The sequence below is a fragment of the Microtus ochrogaster genome, linkage group LG1 (genome assembly GCF_000317375.1).
Source record: "Microtus ochrogaster isolate Prairie Vole_2 linkage group LG1, MicOch1.0, whole genome shotgun sequence".
NCBI lineage: Eukaryota > Metazoa > Chordata > Mammalia > Rodentia > Cricetidae > Microtus > Microtus ochrogaster.
Window position 1 is genome coordinate 56,489,321 of NC_022027.1, and position 7,500 is coordinate 56,496,820.

At 46.5% G+C, this 7,500-nt stretch overlaps 1 protein-coding gene across 1 annotated transcript in view; it reads right to left on the minus strand.

Annotated features, from left to right (window-relative positions):
• The window catches only part of Tgfbr3 (transforming growth factor beta receptor 3), a 199,622-nt gene that overhangs the window by 34,901 nt on the left and 157,221 nt on the right, over window positions 1-7,500 (minus strand). The window lies entirely within an intron of this gene.

Consider the following 7,500-nt stretch of genomic DNA (forward strand, 5'->3'; position numbering starts at 1 on the left):
GGACTCATGAGACATGGAAAGAAGCTGCAGGTTATGGCGATTGGCTTGGCTGGGAGGGAAATTATGGGTCCTTGTTCTTGGGAGGTAGTTAAGCAGGGAGGGGGAGGTTTTCCTTCAGACCCATGTGTGGGTTGCAGTTTTCCACCAATTGGTTTTGCTCCTTTTTTCTGTTTTGTTATTTTCACATACTAGCTGAAACCAGTCATGGGCCTCGAAGGAAGGCGAACCTGGCTACCTTCAGCTCAGAGAGGATCAGTCACTTCTCATCTTTCCTGGAACCTGTTCCTTCCCACCGCAGAGGTGGGAGGTGGGGGTGGAAGGAGTGGGGGGTAGGGAGTGGGGGTGTTAGCTGTTGACGTGAGTTCTGATGAAAAGAAATAACTGCCACAGGCGGCAATTAAAGTCTTCCCAAACACTCTGCCTATCATTCCCTGTCTTTATTCCTAGCTGTGGCCAACCTGCTACCAACCGCATTGTGGTTTCCTGCACCTTACGCTAACTTGACTTTGTGATGAACAGAATGTACTCTGGGTCTGGCAATAAGGCTAAGAGAAGAGGGAGCGGTGGGAGAAGACAGGGAGACTAGCAGAGGGAGGGAGACCTTTCTGGATCTTCCTGCCTCCCCCCAATTGCGGCTGCTATTACCCAGTTACACAGTGCTGGGGATCAGACGTAAAGCTTCTTACCAATTGACTACATCCCCAGACCCCACCCCTATGTACTTTTATAAGGCCTAGTTCATTGTTAAAAAATTAGACTTAAAGCTCTCTAGTTAATTTTGCTGCCAGGCCTGTCATTTGAGCCAGGTATATTACTACCGTTTCCCCTGGTAGATGCGCGGTAGATGGCTACTTCACGATGTTCCTAGAGGTGAGATGCTCAAACAAGAAACACCCATGAAAAGCCTTTCAAATATCAAAGCCCCATAAAAATGTCAGCTATTGCAGGCCGCTCCAAGGTGTAAGCAGAAAACAATGTACAGGCAGAAGGAACAGTGTATTTCACAGAGCAAAATAAAATGCAGAGGCTTTGGCCCAGGACTGCCTGCTCCCATCCCTCAGGCCTATTGGGTCATCACTGAACCCACCATGCGGTCTCGAAACAGAAGCCAAGCACACACCTAAAAGCCCACTGAGTCGGGAGAGAGCTTCAGCTACGAGATTCTCTGCAGAGGTCTGGAGTTTCAGCAAAGTTCTCCCTCCCCACTACCACAGAAAGGAGGTCACTAAGCTAGAGAAAGGCTTGAACAGGGTTGGAGGCAAGAGAGCCCCAGAAAGGTGGAGCTGGGTAGAGGCGAGCCTGCTGGCAGGACCCCCTCTCGTCACAGAAAAGCCTCTCCCATTCTTTTCAAAATAGTCACCTTCCTGTCTGTCCCCGTATATCTCCCACCCACGATCCCCATCCCTGCTCTTCCTCCCCTGCTCCTGAAGCCACTCTTCTTCCTGCTGGGGAGACTTGCCTTTCTGAAAAACTCACTAAGCCTTCCTGTCCTGAGGCTTGGCCTCTCTCTGCTGGGATCTGGGCTTCCACCGGAACCACTGGTCACTGCCCGTTTGCTCTCCGTATGTGTGTAAGTTCTACAAGGGAGCTACGGCTCTGTTGGCCACCGGCATTACACCAAGGCCCAGGTCAACACTTGGCATTAACCAATAGCTAAGAGTTTCACTGCGTGAGTGACAGGATGAGCAGACTTGTAAACAAGCCAAACAGAGATCTGCATCACTAATCGGAGTATTAGTATATATTAAACACACAGTAATACGCTTATTCACTAATTAGCAACACAAAGATGAAAGTGTTGAAGCCATATGTTCTTAGAGCTTATAATATAGAACAGGAAGAAGTAAGTAGACTGAAAATGTAGAGACCCACCAGTTGTCACATCAGTGCTCTGGCCCATATATGTATGTGTGTGTGCATGTATGTGCGCATTTGTGTGTCCATGTATCTGTGTGTGTGCATGTGTGTGTGCATGCATGTGTGTGTGCACATATACATATACATACATATATATATATATATATATATATACACATATGCATTGAGGGCAAGACTTAGCAAAGAGGCAGATAAAGACAGTGCTTTGTAGGCACATGTAGACTTGTACCCCTCCTTAAATCTCACCAGGATAACAGGAAGAAAGAGAGGGGGCTCTTAAAAAAGAAGAATCCCAGAAACCAAGATGACAGCAATAAAACACGGGGAGATGCTGAAGAGCTGGGGGACTTGGAGCTGACCACAGAGCCCAAACCTAGGCCATTAGTGGCGGAGACTGAGAAACAGTTCATTCACACCACAGAGGCTTCAAAAGCCCAGACAATGGAGACATGGAACATGGAAGGAAGGGAAGCTGCTCAAGGCCTATACACAGTACAGTACACAGAGCTGCTGTACAGGAAGCAATATGGCTCCCCTGAGTTCCCTCTGCTCCCCTGCTAGGCTGGATTCTCTAAAGGGGGTGACAGTGAGGGTACCGGAAATGCCCAACCCCGGACACAGCTGAGAGCAAGGCGTCACACCTGGAGAGAGGAGCTGAGTGGACATCCATTTGCTTCGGGGCCCGCTGACTCCAGTACCCAGCCTCCCCAACCTCACGGCTACTACAGCAGAGTGGCCTTGGCCCCCGAGCCACAGCTCACAAGTTTATTTTCCCCAGAACACAGTACGTTTTTGATTATCCACATTCGGGAGAAGTGTCAGCACCGTGCCCTGCCCAGGAAGTTTGAGTGCTTCTTTTCCTGTGTTGCTATGTCAGCACTTTTTATTATTAACGCCCATTTGGGTTTCAAAACTGCGAGACCTATACCCTGAGGTGGGAAACGGGAAGGCATGCTTCATGGAAAACCTGGTGAGTTCGGAGGAAAGATGCAGGGAGGTGACATTGGGACTCGCCCATAAAACAGCCCTGCCAACAGGCTCGAAGGAAGTGCCCTTGGCAGAACCTCATTCTTCAGGACTCCTGGATGATTGTCAGATAGATAATGCAGGCACGAGGGAAGGACAGAACTTTAAAAAAACAAAACAAAGGAAATTCAAAGTTCTTGGAATTTAAAAAATTTCCAGACAGTATCATAGGTTAACTGAAAGAGAGACGAGGAAGGGTAGGGGACTATAGAGGTTCATCTCTCCAATAAAATGCAATAATATGTAATGAGAGAAGACGAAAACAGGGGCAAGGAAAGGAAGAGGAAACGATGAGCAAGTGAGCCAGGTAAGGGGACACATGCCTGTCACCGTAGTGCTCAGGAGTCTGAGGCAGGAGGACAGCACGTTTGAGGTCATAGTGAGCTCAAGGCCAACCTATTGTGCACTGTTATTTCCTATATCAATGCCCTCCTCCCTCCAAAAAAAAAAAAAAGCAAGAAAGAAGAAAGGAAGGGATGGGGAGGAAGAAGACTAGAATGAAGGCAGACATTCCCAGGCCAAAAGCCCAATTAATTCCCAGCTCAAACTGTGGAAACACATCTAAATCAGGACAGTGCTATAAAGATGATTCCAGAAGGGCAAGTCAGATCACACAGAGAATAAGAAATCCAAAGCTCAATGGCCTCAAACCCCTCAGCAGCAATCTTTATAGAGCTAGAAGAAAATGAGGAGCACTTTCAAAATTCCGAAGGGGTTGTTTATAATCTAATAGTCTCCACCATGTTCATCTATCAAGGGTTTCTATAAAATGAAGATATCTCAGACTCACGTCATAAAGGAAATATGCATTTCCCATGACCTCTTAGGCCAAGAAAAAGGAAGGTTTAGGATATATGGCATAAGACATTAGCTAGGCCCAACTGACTTAAAAATTGTTTTATTTTTAAGAGGGGTGGGGAGAGTGAGCACATGTGCATGTAAATAGCTGTGGGATATGGGTGCTGGGCACCCAACCCAGGTTCCCTGAAGGAACGGCCAGGACGTTTGAATGCTGAGCAGTCTCCAGCTATCTTCCCGTGGAGGAAGGTGAATGGCATGCCCAGATGTGTTAAGAGGTGATAACAGCTGGCAGTCAGTAGACAAATGGATGATAAATGTCTAGAAAACTAAACTAACAGGGGATGGATAGATGTAGGCAGGGGATGCTACTGATCCCTGGGAAAACTGAAACACAGGCTAAAGAACACAGAACAGAACTGTCACTAAATGGCTAAATCTTGGTTAGTGTGTGTGTGGTCATAACGACACACAGTGAATATGGATCTAACCAGACTTCAGTATGAATCTACCACAGGGTAAAAGGGGAAATGGATGATAATTGGGGCATCTGGGGAAAGTGGAAATAAACACTCACTTTCTGAGTAGGATGTTGACAGAGAAGATCCCAAACCAAAAGGGGCAGTCAAATAACATGGTCTACTTGCTATTTAGAGATACCGGTTAGTATCCCAAAGAATCAGACAAGAATGAAAATAAATGTTACTCCAGAGGATGAGACAAAGAGTGTGGTAGTGAGGGTCTGGTCTTGCAGCAAGTTTTGCAGAACTCTTTCTGGTGTCACACTGTACACGTACTATCTCCATGAGGCTAACACGGGTTTCTACAGAGCAAAGGTAAGAGCTGTTGTCCTCTAGAAAACAACAGATGTAAGCACACCTCTGACTTTGGGACATCTTGGAGCAGAGCTACGCCTGTCTCCAGCCATGTTCTTCTCTCGTCCTTCATGCCTAAACACGAGAAGTCTTTAAGACAGAACTGATGGAGCCCGAAAGAGCTATCTCGCTGTGCCTGGAGCTGCTATATGACAGTGGGAGCCCTGCCTTTCTCTTTTAGACCAAAACGATTTCAGGAACATAAGGAGTCACAGTTCAAATCTGTGACTTGGTTTGTGCTGCGGAAAACAGAAGCTTAGAGGGGAGTCGTCCAAACGAAGCGTTGTTCTGGACACAGAGGTAGACGCAGCCCGAGCCCCCACATAGACCATATAAGGTCTGAGTTCCACAGTGGAGCATCTTGTGGAAACTGAACAGGACTGAGTCAGTGTTTGGATTTGCCCATCTTTGCTTGCTTGCCGCGCCATCCTGACCGTCCCTGTTTATCTAAACTCGCTGCTGGCTGACCCACGTCAGAAATTTACTGGGTTCTGAACTGAGCCCTCTTTGTGTTTGAGTAACACTAAGATTAATTACGAGCCGTACATAAAATGCACTTGGGGCCACAACTTGGACTTAAAAGTACTTTCGGAGCGGAATCATAAGCAGTATCAGCGGAGTTTAAAGTCCCAAGGACAATGTCTATAGGACTTTTAGTTTCTGGGCTGGCATAAACAGAAATAAACATAAACTGTTTGCTGGAAGGGCTTTTGTTTGTCTTAAATCTATGTGCAAACTTTATTTTGTATTAACCATACTTGAAGCTCCCCTCTGAGGCTTTTGTTTGGATGGGAGGGGGTGAGGAACAACCACTTCCAAGTTCAATGAGGGGAAGCAGAACACAATACAATCAAGCTCTGCTCTCTGTTTATTGGCTTGAGGCTTGGCTGTGGACACATCTGGAATTGCCAGAGGGGTCTCAGTGTTGGGTGCTTCCATAGCGAGTACCATTTGCTAGCCCTTCCTACGCCTGGGCCCGGCTTCCTAGCCCAAGATGGACCATGTGGGTTTCAGGATCAGCTCTGAGACCTGAGTCAGTCAGTGGCTGAGCAGACATACAGAAAACATCTGTGTGTGACCAGCCCCACATAAAATCCTCAGGACTACAGCCTTCTTGGAGTACTTCCAAGTTCATTCCCAGTAGACAAACACAGGGTGCCAAGTGCCCCAGAACTTCCCTGTGCAGGAGGTTGGAAAAAGTTGCGAAGAGCTATTAGCTTGAGACCTAAACACGTCAGTACCACTGTGATAATAGCATTGGCTCCAAATTCTACTCTACCAAAAGCTGTCTCTTCAGGGTTTTGTTTTCTTTCTTTCTGAACTTTTACATGGAGGAAAAGTCTTCAAATGATTCAGAGGCATTTATATAGTGCCCAGAACCATCCCACTCAGGGCTTCATTTTCCCTGACATGAAGCACACTGCACTGTAAGGTTGCTGGCTGGGAACAACAAATTTTGAGGAGTCAATGCTCAGTTATTAAAATAAAACTAAGCTTCTGTCACTAGCTGGCTTTGGAGTTGGCCTGGCCAGACACCGAGGGCTTGCTTCTCTGTGTTCCATAACCTAAAACACCTTCGTCCAGGGCTATGGCATTTGAAGTAAAATTGCTGATGGAAAGAGTCAGAAATTTTAACACAAGAGCTCTGTCATGTATTTTTCTCAACAGTTTGAGACTTTGTCTAGCAACCAACAGAAAACACGGGGGCTGAGGAGATAGCGCAGGGGATAAGCACCTGCTGCCCAAGTATGGAGGCTGGGGTTCAGGACCTCCAGAAGGCATGTGAAACCCAGGTCAGGTTGGTGGCTAATTGTAATCTTAGCACTTGGGAGGCAAAGAGAGGATCAGTGGGGCAAAGTGGTTAGCTAGGCCAGCAATGTTGGCACCCCTGAATTCAATGAAGGACCATGCCTCAGTACATAAAGTGAGTGATGGGGAACCACACACACTCACACCCATGAGGACATTCATACACACATACACAGACATGGAGAAAATTGAAAGGTATGGTGACACCTGAGGCTCCCTCTAGTCGTTCCCTTCCCTTCCGATAGTCTTTCTTTTGGTGAAGCTAGCGGAATGACTCCAGCTGAGGAAAAGGCTACAGGAGTCAGTGAGTCCATTTGCCTCAGAACCTTCAATCTAGCCGGTTTACCCAGGGTCACAGCACAAACTCCAAATCTCCAAACAAACACGACTTTAACATGTCTCCACATACAAACCCTCCCTTCATAACTATAGAAAGCTATCAAAAAACACCAGGAGGAAGCGGAGGGTCAGTCTCCTTCCCCACCGAGCAAGTGAATCCCTGCCAGGCCTGTGTTCGGTGTTGGCTTCTGAACAGGTTCAACCTTGGGGCTGGCTGGAGGGAACATCAAAATCGAGAGGTGGGGATGGGAGGGCATAGCTTTAAAATTTGTGTCTCACTTTTCAGGCTTTTTACAAATAATAAAAATATATTTTGAAATCCTAACTTTGTAAACATAGGAGAAACTTGTTTATCAAAGATGTCACGAGTTAGAGGCCAGGGGACTGTGGTTTAGGGCCACTGACGGGGACGCTGGTGGGCCTTGTTCAGTGCCCTGGCAGCTGTGGGAATGAGCGACTGGCTTTTCTCGTCGCATCCTGGGTATAGCTCAGATGATTCCAATATTTTTTTCTTTGGAGGGATGTTTTCTAATTAGTCCCATACAAGCTTTCTTTAAATCCTATGACAACACTGCTTTATTAGAAGCTGAATATCACCAACACTGTAACTGTGACTAACATAGGATAAACTGTAACCAACATAGGATAAACTGTAACTAACACAGGATAAATTGTAACTAACAGGATAAACTGTAACTGTAACTAACACAGGATAAACTGTAACTGTAACTAACACAGGATAAACTGTAACTGTAACTAACACAGGATAAACTGT